The sequence below is a fragment of the Centrocercus urophasianus genome, unplaced genomic scaffold (assembly GCF_019232065.1).
Source record: "Centrocercus urophasianus isolate 14NV4802_14NV808 unplaced genomic scaffold, USGS_Curo_1.0 seq_32, whole genome shotgun sequence".
NCBI classification, from domain to species: Eukaryota; Metazoa; Chordata; class Aves; order Galliformes; family Phasianidae; genus Centrocercus; species Centrocercus urophasianus.
Genome location: NW_024884889.1, coordinates 8,325,817 through 8,338,070, shown reverse-complemented (window position 1 = coordinate 8,338,070; position 12,254 = coordinate 8,325,817). Strand labels below are relative to the sequence as shown.

The 12,254-nt window shown below is 40.7% G+C and overlaps 1 long non-coding RNA gene across 10 annotated transcripts in view; it reads left to right on the top strand.

Annotated features, from left to right (window-relative positions):
* LOC122166128 overlaps nt 1–12,254 on the top strand; it is a 52,095-nt gene that overhangs the window by 1,376 nt on the left and 38,465 nt on the right. For 8 of the 10 annotated variants that reach the window (XR_006170674.1, XR_006170679.1, XR_006170677.1 and 5 more), the window contains exons 3-7: nt 800–925; nt 2,541–2,640; nt 4,325–4,397; nt 5,059–5,103; nt 6,072–6,227. This is a non-coding gene — a long non-coding RNA (uncharacterized LOC122166128). Of the gene's footprint in view, nt 1–799; nt 926–2,540; nt 2,641–4,324; nt 4,398–5,058; nt 5,104–6,071; nt 6,228–10,492; nt 10,580–12,254 lie in introns of those variants that run through there. The other 2 variants (XR_006170678.1, XR_006170682.1) reach the window with 2 other exon arrangements.

The following is a 12,254-nucleotide window of genomic DNA, read 5'->3' as shown; positions in this document are numbered from 1 at the left end:
AGATTTAAAAGAAAGTGATTTTTCAAAGAAAGCCTCGTTTCCAATTTGAAATTTCTCAGTAGGTGTTGTGTAGGTGAGTATTGTAAATAAGCACCCTGAGACAGATCATTGGCAGGCTTCGTTTACTGTGCTTTGTGTATAGAACATTTGATACTCATTAAGACGACAATGTAGATTTTGTGTCTGCATTACTTTTTCTGGGAATTCAGAAAGAGCCTCTGGTTGATATTAGAATGAGTATTTCAAGAAGGCGTGTGCAATTCAAACTGTGCCTATGAACGATTACCCTACTTGTTCCTATAGCATCTGCTGTGGCCTCTCTCCTGTTTCTTACTGAACAGTCAAGTTTCTTCAAGGAGGAAAAGCTGTCTGTGGACATTTGTTGAGGCAGGTGGAGAGCTCTTTAGATTAGCCTTAGTGGCTTTTCTCCCTACTTTGAGACAGTGGTCCAAATGTAAGCTTATGTTTGCTTGTGATGGCAAGCCTCAGTTACTGGACAAACTCCAGAAGGCATGAAAAAGATTGCTAAGAAAAGCAGAAGAAACAAACTTTTAATTAAGATACGGAATACAAGCAGGAATTCAATAAGTGCAGATGACAAATCGAGCCAAGAGGAAGCAGTAATAAAATTATAAAGCAATGAAGCTGAAGTGAGAGTTTCTCATTATCCAGGTTGAGAGAACTTTCAGCAAATTGATCAGAATCGGGCATATTGCATCAATTAGACTTGTCTTGTAGGGACTGCATCATGCTGGAGGTTAATGGGACGGAATAGTAACTCAGGATCTGCCACTTACAGCCCCACACAGCCCTGCATCGGATGCCAGAGGAAGCGCGACCTCCGCTGCTGCAGTCTGAGAGCAGTGCAGTGTTCCCCCCCGTGGCTGCAGTGTGTCATCAGCACGTTATTTTCCTAGTTACTCAGGTAATAATTCCATTATTTCTTCTCGTGTCTGTTCTCAAAAACAGGACCTGGCACAACTTCCCATTATTTTGTAGACTTCCTTTAGATATCTGTAGGTACTCAGGCTGGCTAATAATGTTTAAACCTATTAAGGGAGGGACACAGAACAAAAGCAACACAGTATTTTAGTCCTTTTATGACTGCTTGAATGACAATCGGAAACAAATTTAATTTTTTTAGAAAAAATATTCTTAAATGCAACTGAAAACATTAATTCAAATTCTAACAATATTTTCCAGTTTTATAATGGGATTAAATGCTTTACTTGCTTACCCAGAAAAGAATAATTTCAGTTAAATTAAGTATATTCCTTAACAAAGATTGCACAACTAATCCATATACCACTGGTCTATTCATTAGGCAGCATTTCATGTCATTCCTGTGACATCAGAAACAAAGCAGTGACCGAGGAAGAAAATAATTCTACTTCTGCTGCTATGTTCCAAAATGCTGCTTTTTTAAACACACAAAAGGCTACGCGTGATAAACGCATCATTCACCATTCATTTGCTACCCTGCCATTTCTTTCAACTCCGAATCTGCATCTTCTGCATGAATTCTGTATTCTGGGGAAGCTGTCTGGCAGATTTTTAAATGTCTCGAGCCGCAAACAATTCCTACAGATGGCAAATATCATAGAATCGTTTGAGTTCAGAGGGATCCTTGAGGGCCATTTGGTCCAACTCCCTTGCAATGAACAAGGACACCTACAGCTACATCAGGTGCTCAGGGCCCCATCCAACCTGACATTGAGCATCTCCAGGGATGGGGCATCCAACATATGTGTGTATGTACCATACTGATGGCAGTACAGAGAATCTTTCTACTTCTATTTCTTTCTAAAATTTCCAGAATCTTTTCTACCATTTTAGAATAAGATTTAGAAGCACATCCTTCAGATGGAGGAGTTTCACAGGAGGTGGCCTGGTGTGGATGAGCAGATTGAGGTACATCAAGCTGCAGCCACAGCAGCATGCTAATCCAGCCATTAACAACAGGCTGAGATAGGACAGTCCTGACAGGAGTCCTGACACCTGAGCCACAGGAGGCTCAGGTGGACAAAATACATGTGCCTAAGCAGTTCCTGGGTGGTGGACAGAAATGTGGGAGGAGGAGAATATAATTCCCTGGAAAGAGCCTTAAGGATGCTCTCAAAACAGCTTGACAGGCAGAAGCTGGTTGATTTTAAATAGCAGCAGCATGCTTTGGTCAGGTAATGATAAAAACATCTCTCGTAGTAGCAGAGATGCCTTAAGCTTTTCAGTAAAGCACAGCAGGGCTGGCCTGTTCCTGAAGCCATGCCTCTGACCCCACTGCTGACAGAACCCCGGTGTTGTGAAGAAGCCAGAGCAGCTTGTAGGATCACTGTCTGTTCCTGAGCTGGATCTTAACAGCATTTGTTAATTAGCCTGGAGCAAAATAAGACCTGAGTGATGTGCTGTAAAGTGTGCTTGTAAAGCATCTTCATGTTGTCTCTGTACTTAGTGATGACCCTGTTACTTGCAACTCTCTCTAAGCTCTTGCTTGCTCTGCTGATCTCACAACTCTCTTCTCACTCTGCTTACCTCCGAAATAGTTCAGCAGGAAGGATCTTCTGCAAAGGAGAGGTGTTCCTTGGGCTGGGTGACAAGAACTAAACCTTCCTGGGACAGCTTGTCCTCCCATGCTTTAGTCAGGTAAATTCTCAGTGAAACTGGGTTAAGAAGCAAACAATTATTAGTAATTCAAACATGTTTACGTAACTGGAGGTTAAACTCTTTTGGAAACAATTTACTGAATAACATGGGTTAACAATCAATCGGGCTGTGGCTCAAGTGTATATTACTTATAGCCAGAAGTCTGGTTATCCAGAAAAATAACTTGCATTTTTTCAATTATTAGTCAGTCTTGCCCTCTCAGAAGAATTATTTTAATTATTCTCCACAAAATACAGGCACTGTGGAATGTACACCCATCTTCTGCCAGAGCTGTTTTACAAACCTCATGTGTTTTCTGCCCTCACCCTCACCTCCATTATGAAACAAGGCCAATAGTTTTTAGCTGTCATATCATCACTAGAATTAATCAGTAGAATTACTTGTGTATTATCTATTTGAATATCATTAGAATACACATATATGGGCAGCCTCTGGTATTGCTGTCAGCATTCATTTAGAGTTATGTCATACATTCTTGAGCATGCAGTAGCAATGAAGGGGCATGTAAATATGCACAAAGGAATAATCACAGGAGGGCTAATGGTAATATCAATAATAAAAGTGGAAATAATATGAGATATTTAACAAATGACTTTGTTCCTGTGGACTCAAAGAGACTCATGGAGAGTATATAGATGTTTCCAGAAGTGGAAGGTTCACCTTCCATGGCAAGATACAGGCCATGTTCCTGTCCTGGGTTTACACTTCTCCTTGCGCTGGGGCATGTCGCAGCTGTCTATATCATATCCTTTGGTCTGCTTGCACCAGGGCATGTCCCAGCTGTCTATACCATATCCTTTGGCCTGATATCTGAGGCTGCATACCTGTATTGGGTACCAAAGGGGGAGTCCAGATTTGCCACAGGGATGTGATTAAGGTTCCCTTAGTGATGAAAACCGGAGTGTTGACAGTGATATCTATTACTTACTAGGGGGGTTACTGATCCCCCAACCTCCAGTAATCTTCCCCAAGGTGCAAGGAGGCCACACTGCTTCAGTCCTACTTGCACCTTCCAAAGCCATTCTATTTTATGGGCTCTGGGCTCTAGGTTTTCTGGGGCAAGGAGCAGTATATTATTTTCATTGCCTTTTGGTGTCTTACCTGACAACCGTGCCAATAATTTAGATCCTCAGCAGGGAGGCCCATGTTGTCTGTAGCATCTTTATGGCACTGGATTTGCTGGCTCCAGGCCTTTCGTTCAGGTCCAGCAGGGTTTCAACAGAGACCCTTTGGCCACCTCTGCAGGAATGAGAGCCTGTCTTCAGGGCAGCCTTAAGAATACTGTTATAGCATTCAGTAAGGTCTGCCCCCATCAGATTATATGGCAGATGGAATTGCCACTCAGTGTTGTTTTCTTCTGCCCAGCACTGTACTATTGTACCAATAAAATGAGTTTCTTGGTCACACTCAGTGACTTGAAGTATCCTGTAGGCAGCCATCATCTTGGTGAGTGCCTTGATGGTGTATGTCTGGTTCACTCTAGGCACTGGATAGGCTTGCAAACAAACTGTGGTAAATAGCTGTTTTCTTCATGATTTTATTTCTATCTCTTATTTTAATTTGATTTATGGTGGGGAGATTCAGATACAAATTTATGAACTGGTGAGTTGATGGGGTCATCAGTGAAATTGTGTGGGGCAACTTTTGCTGTCTTCCATTGCAGGGATGGGCAACTTCTGCATTAAAAAAAATGCATTGCAAGATGTGTTCTGTCCATTGTAAAAACTTATAGCCAGGTAAGTAACACAGGAGTTGTAGCGTGAGGTATGAAAAGAGAAGCAGAATTTAGTAGCTAACAGAGCTGTTGTTCTGTTTCAATTTGTGCACCTTCTATCAACATCCCAAACCAGATCCCTCCCATGTTGGCTAGCAATACTGAAGTGACACGGAAAGCCAAGTATTTTATTGCCATCACTCACTTTTTCACTTCCAAAAATGTTTATTTTCAAGGATGAATAACTCCAGAATATTTTGTACAGCTTTTTCATTAAGGCGAAATGTCAGGGCAGAGTATTATTTAAACAAAACACAAAGAAGAAAATTCCTGGAACACTACACTCTTTTCTAACATGATATAAAACAGCGTTTGCTTGATATAACTTAAACTGTATAGAAAGCTTGCTTTGCCAAAGTTATTTATAGAGCTTGATATTATTATTGTCTTTGGCTTTGTATTTAAAGCTTAGTTCACTGTCATCATCACCACATGGTCCTTTGATGAAAACACTTCAAGGTCTTCCAACTGCACAGTCTTCAAGCTTTTTACCTTTGTATGTGTCATGATCTCACAAAGCTGAATTTCATTTAGACATTTGTTTCAAAAACATTTTCCTGGAATTCCTAAGACAGTAATTTAAAGTGAATTTTCATTTGTTGTTTCTTTCTTTCTGCTTTCAGTTCCAAGCAAATAGAGGTGTGTATCTACTGTGAACTTTACAGTCGGTGAGTTTTTATAACTTAACAGCAATGACTTTTCTTGTGTACTCATCGTATATTTTCAAACATGAACATCAACCTGAGAAACATCAAACAAGCAGAAAGTACTCAGGCCCTACCATGGCCATCAGGACTCTTAAAAACAGAGAACTATTTGCAGCTTTTTGCCAAGGAAACATCACACTGATAATTTGGATGGTTTTGCACAGTGAAAAACAAAACAAACCTTTGTCTTTCTCCAGTAGAATTCGTAGCCTTTCTTTTTTTTTTTCAGTCTCTTTCTGTTTGCTAGTTGATTGTTACAAGCACAAATCAGTATAGTCAGATAAATACTTTGGTCCACATTCCTAAGTAGGCTGCTTCTGTGGCACTGAAGATAGGGTTCTCTGCCAAACTCTAACGTAATTCCTTCTCTATTCAGTCAGTAAATTGGTGTGATTATATAAAGTATGGGTTCTCCATCAAGTAAGAAAAAAGCTGAAGATTTGTTGAGTTTCAACCACGGAGTTTCAGCCCCACACTTTGCGGTGTTTTGAGTTCAGCTCACTGGCTGGGATTCTCGTAAATATTGTGATTGGGAAAATGAATGTCTGAACAGGGCTCAGTTGTAGAACTGCAGAGTAATTTACTACCAGCATCAGTTAGTTACTTCTGGGAAGGTGCCATGTTGTTAGGAGGGGCACACGGGTTGGAACAGACTGGCCCCACGTGAGGGGGAGCAAGGTTGTCATTTAATGAAGTGAAAAAGACAGCAGCTTTGGCTTGTAACTGTAGTGATCAGAAGACAGGTCTGTTAAACAAAGCTGACCTTGGGGATGAGCAAATTGTTCATTAAGGCACCTGGTGCTGACACTCCCAAGATTAGTGCTGCTGCAGATGTAGATAAGGAATGGCTGGGGGGTGCAGCTTTGTAAGCTCCTTGTAGGTTTGCTTTTGCAAGCATTAATTTGTTTGTTATTTCTTTTCATATTTAGGCACAGACCTGTGTTTAGTTAACCTCAAAGAGTACAGTAACAATTCCCAGGTTTGTGGTGTGAGGATTGGGGCTAGACAGCACCACCATTAGAAGTGAGGGATCCTCATCACCATATCACCCTGCCCATATCTCCTGCCTGGATGGTGGACCAATGGTGAGCAAAGCTTTTCTTGTTTTAATTGATGCTTACGGCATAAAGACTGGGGAGGATGAAGGGAGTGTTGAAAACTGCAGTAAAAGATCCTTGTTTTGTCAAGTGAGAGTGAGCTTGCTTTGAGGCAGCTCAAAGCTCCAGTTGAACTCCAGGCTTATTTCTGTAGGTGGCAGTGAGTTGTCTCACGTGCGGACCTAACTTTGGAGGGGATAAGGTCAAAGTTCTATTTTCTTGATGACAGTCAAACCTCTCCTTGTCTTTGAAGGCTGCTTCAAAAGGAATGCCTTTTTTGCTTACTTGGCCCATGACATCAGAGGCAAATGTTAGTGGTATGGCAGTAGAGGTTGAACCTACCTGCCAATATTCTGTTACGTGTTATTTCTGCGTGACAGATGGCACCACAGGGGCAATGTGACAAAATGATATCTGACATGGAGAAGTGATGGAGCAAAGGTGTGGCGTTGAATTCCACCATGCAGATATAATGGCATCCGTTGATGTTTTCTGAATGTTGATGGAGACCAAAAAGTGAACGTGAGTGCAGTGAGGCTGTGGGTGATGCCTTTCAGCAATGACACCTTCATAGGAGCTGTGAAAAAGTGGGTTCTCTCTGCTGGTGTGGATTTTCGCAGTCATGGCATGCAGGCTCTTCCTACTTGCTGGCAAAAATGCATAGCTAATGATTGTGGCTATGGTCAAAAACAGCATCTCATAGTTGAGAATTTACTCTATCAGTATTATTGTGCTTTTTTATATCAGTTGTATTTTTTATGGAAACAAATAGGAGGCATTGCTTTTGGAGCAACTTACGTACCTTTGCTGAGTACAAGCATTGGCTCACGTTGCCTCCATTCTGTGTGGGCCCAGAAGCCAAATGGCCTAGGCTCTAAATGCTTCTCACTTCAAGGGGGATTGAGGCAAAACTCTCTTGTGGGTGCCCCTCACATCTCCTCAGTGTGCTGACCTCAGGTTTGTACTCCCTCACCAGGAAAAGTCAGAAACAAAATAGGAAAATGGCTCAAGCCTCCTCCTGCTTAGGACCCATATGCTAACAAGTAGAGTGCAAAACTGAAGAGTAAAAATAGGGACAGACAATGGGTTCTACTTGCCCCCCAGCAGAATGGCTGTACCAGGGCCCAAACATATCAACGGCTTCCAGATAGGGGAGCCTTATACCTGGTTAAATTAACTTGTCTTTAATATAAATAAGCTGAAACAGATGGGTGCATGATTTTCATGGGACAGTAAGGTAAATGATGCCAGCAGAAATTTGCTTGAGCTATCTCATAGTACAATCATTCAGAAATGGATGAACAATTTGAAAAGATGAAATCAGGTGAAAATGAAAGTAAGTGTCTTTGTAAACTTCAGTTGCAGCATCTAAATCTCTATACCAAAGCTTATTATCCTAGTCCTCTGGTGCTGTCGGATGCTCTGACTGATAACCAGGCAAGGCTTAAATCTCCACGTTTCCAAATAGTTGAAAAATCGGGAGAAAAAGGAATAATCCAAGTGAAATGGAACAACTGTTTTTAGAAATAGATAAGAGGAAGCATAAGGAGGCATTTTAAAGACTTGTAACGATGGAAGTTTGTTTTGTTTGTCACTAAAGGGAAGAGTGCAGAGCAGCTTCAAACTAACACTCAGCAGTGATAATTCATGACCCAGGAACAGCTTGTGACATCTGTTCACAGACAGGTTCCTTGTAGAACTGCTTGTGGCAGCAGGACTCTGCCCAATGGATTGTTCACTAATTTTATTTAAGCACATGCTTGTGTCTAATTTGCTTCAATAGGTACAATAAAAATTCCCCAACGCTTCATAAGGACAGTGGAATTTCCTCAATTGTGTTTGAGAGTTTTAGGATTCTCCTTTGTGAAGACATGTGATTTCTTAGATTTCAGTCTCCTGTTATGAGATATTGAGATGAAATTAAGTCTGATGCTAAACTAAAGTTATATTAAGAAGGTCATAAATTGGACTTGTACAAATGTTTTTGCAGGTCTGCTTTTGCTCTAAGAACATTTGTAATGAAATAGCAGGGCAGTTTCTCCCACACAACGAGTGAAAGCAAATTCCTTATGAAATTAATGTGGAAATAATTCAACAGTACCATTCTAAGTGTTTATCTAAAAGGCTGATCCCTATCTGTTTAAATTCCGTAGCGTTACACAAAAAGATTTGCATCTTTGCAGTTTTATTTATGATGCTGTAATGGGAGCACAGAAATAACGGTATGATACGCTGTGAAGTCTTTCATCTCTCGAGTAGCAGATATGTAAGTGGGACCTGTGGTGGATCAAACAGGTGCCAGGCAGGACATGTGGCACTTTGGAGAGGAGCTCCTTTCTCAAACAGGTTACTGCTTTGATCATTTCGAGTGGAAAATCTGTGCCTGCAAATATCATTTCATTCAATCAGTGAATATCTTTGACCCTAAAGGTTGTTCTCTATACGTTGCCTAGAATTTTCTGTTTAGGAAGCAGTAAAAAGTACTTTCAAGGTAATTCCTCACTTGTCCTCTTTGGCGCATCTTTCTGTATAGTATTTCAGACTGGAATGATGTGGAACTGAGCTTAAAATGGCACGGTGATGCCTAAATTTCTTAGTTCCAAATTTCCAAGTTGTTGGAATCCCTTCTTCAGCTCTATAGACAGGTCATGCATGACTGTTCCAGGAGATTAGCTAGACCCTTTCCACTTGGAAGGCTGAAGACTAGAAACAAAAGATATCTCCCACCATTGGTATGATTTATCTTTGGTTTCAAATGTTGCTTGGAGAATGGCCACTTAATCAGCTGCTTGTGCTACTTACTACACTAAAGAACTTGGTGTTCAATTTTACTGTGTGTGACAAGGACAGGCAATTTGTGTAATCATTACACTGGGAATGCTACTAGGCAGGTAAATTTGCAAGAGAGTATTACAGTCATGCCTACATTCAGGCACACGTGTAGCGCTTCAGTCTACAGACACAGGCTGTTGATTTTCAGAGGAAATAAAATGCAGGGCAATTTCTCGATGTCAAACATGGCAGCCTTTCATGACAGATTACTCACTCACATTTATAGCATAATATAATGCAGTACGGAAAGCAGAATGTAACCAAAAGCTTTTCTTCTGTGATCTGTTATCTGATAGGCATGCTGGGATCATAGAGGGAAAGAAGAACGATGACAAAAAATAGGTGTGCTGCAGAGAGCTTGAATAATAGACACAAAGCGTTAATCATGCTCAATATCATGCTGAAAAATCAAACTGCACCAAAGGACTGACAAGAAGGTACAATCACAAATTGTTAACTTCACTTGAATTTATAGTCCAGTATTTGCAAGCATCAGATTTGCACGCAAATCTGGAAAGATCTAGGAAACTAAAGCTTTGTCAGAGACCAAGAAGAATGACCATCAGTGTCTGTGTAACAGAGGATTATGTTCTCTGTGATGCATTCTCGTCTGTTGCTAAAAACCGTAAAAAAAAAAAAAAACAACTTCATAAAAGGGACATTACATGAGCTGAATACTGCTGTATTTTGGTAGGTAAGGAAAAGCTCTGTGTTTAAGGATAAATTTTTCTTCTTAAAGCTAGAAGGGGCATATTTTGGCACCTTGACCATCATTTTCAGTTCCTATCTTGTCATTAGAAAACCTTCTTGAACCTTCTGTCCTGCCTTTCCTCTTGCAGTCTAAATTCATTATGCTATTTTTTGTTACTGTTGTTGTTGTTACCTTGCCTTTTTAACCACTTAGTTCCATCCTAAGTTATACTTAATCCCCTCCAGTACTGAGCTTCTGGCTTTCTCCTGCAGACATCAGGAACCTGAGAACATAAAGATATTGTGAATGCAGAGTAGAGTTGTTTCATAAGGTAGATCTCATGACACAAATTCCCAGAGTTCTGTGGGACATTTCTCTATTCCTTAAAAACCTGCTTTTTATTAATATTTTCTGTTATTGCATGTACATTTCCAAACAGGGAATACACTACAGGGCAAGCTGTTTGCAACTTTGTAAGCTGACTCACCAGGTTTCTGTGTTAACCAACATAAGACTTTTATTATGTGCAAAGTTGACTTGGGTTCTTTGTTTTGAATACCTGTAAAAATGCTGGCATTCACCCATACCATCCATTTGCTTATGTGTTCCCATACAATGGAATGATCTTTCTGAATAAAACTCATTTCCTCAATTAAACTGTTGACTCATCAATCCAACTTCATGTTCAAATTATGAATATACTCAGCCTATGTTTTATGTCTTAATTTTTAGGAGTGTGATCTGGATTTAGGCTATGCTGAAGTCTCAACCAGCTTCAACAGCATAATTCAGCTAAAACAAAACAAAACTGAGAGGCGTGAGTACGTTTGTTCTATAGAAAACTGTGAGCATAAATAGTTCAGAGGTGAGGCTTTCCCAAAACACTTCTACAATCACAAAAACCTCTGTGGTACTTTTTTCCATACAGACCACTTCTATGGACTTTCAAAAGTGCACACTACTTAGAACTGGAAATGGGGACTGTGTGTGTTTTGTTTCTTGACAGAAGTTGACAAAACCATCAACAGTTTTGTAGGTTGTTTTTTCTTTTTCGCCGCTCGTAGCTACTTCTGCAATTGTTGACCTCAATTGACCAATAGCAAATCAGTTAATTGAAGATTAGTATTGTTAGAGTTTTTGGAAGACATATTTTCTCCTCCAAAGCCAAATTAAAGCGCTGGCAAATATTAGAGATCCACACTGAGCTGGGCAGCTAAAGGGAAGTGAGAAATATGAGGGCCTCTTTACTGATGTTATGAGCTCATGAGTGTCTGCAATCAGCACCTTTTACCTGTTCTTTACTGAAGAGCGGTGCACGTGGGTCAAAAAAGACAAAATTCAGGAAGCAATATAATGCTGACAGCTAAGTGGAGTTCAGTGTAATTTCACGAGGTAATTTGAAGATTTTTTTGTTGGAGAGTCCAGAAAGCTTATGAAGAGGCAGATGGAGCAGTTTGTGAGAAGCAAGAGAAAGGAGGACACCAAACAAAAGAGGGGAAAGCAAGAGAGCCAAAGAGAGGAAGGAACAGTAGCTGTGCAACAGGAAAGAAGAGATGTGAGATTGGGTGAAGAAGTCAGAGGAGGGCGAGAATAACTGGAGCCAACAAAGAGATGAAAGGACAATGAGTACAAAGTAGAAAATTAGGAATGGAAAGTAAGAAAAAGGTGTCAGGATACAAGGGGAAAGAGCCATATAAAGAGAAAGAAGAGGGAGAAGATGAGAAAGGAGAAGATGATGAGCAGAAGGGATGAGTGAACTGTGCAGGAGCATTTAGAAGCACTGGTGGGATGCTTCTTTGGGCTTAATGCTGTGAAGTGGTGCACGTGTGCATGAGTGTTCGACAGCGTGGGTGAAACAATCAGCATAAACCTGCTTGCTCTGTAAGTCTGCTTAAGTTCTCTACCTGCTGTTAGAATCAGAGAAAAAGGCCCAAGTAGATGGGAAATCACGTTCAGAGTTGCAGGTGCAAGTGCCAAAAGACACAGCTTTGTCCTTGCCACCCTCGTACCACCTTGGGCTGCCAGGGATGTCCAGTATCTGAGACAGGACACCTCCCAGTCAGCTTATGTTCATTCTCTGAAGTAATCCAGCAAAGAAGAAAGGGGGGAAAAAAATAAAGAGGGGAAAAGCAGAACAGGGAAAAAAAAAGAAAGAAAGAAAAAAAAAAAAAACTACTTAGAAATGATGTGAAGAAGAATCATCTTTGCAGTCTTAGCAGTTTTTATATTATTTAATTAGAACAGCAGTATTTCCGTAGATGGAGACAGAAATGGACACTGCACTGGGAATGGGCAGATGTGAGCATTTCTCAGAGCATCCATTTAGAGGAGGTCAAGCTTCAGAGGGCCCCACGTCTCCCAGTGGTTTCAGTGTTTCTCCAGGCTGGTGGTTACCACAGTGACATAACTGTTTTGTTGTGCTTCACTAGGGAAATAAATGATTTGCTCTCAGCAAATCCCAGTCATCCACCTTCTATTCTTTTCTGTGTCAA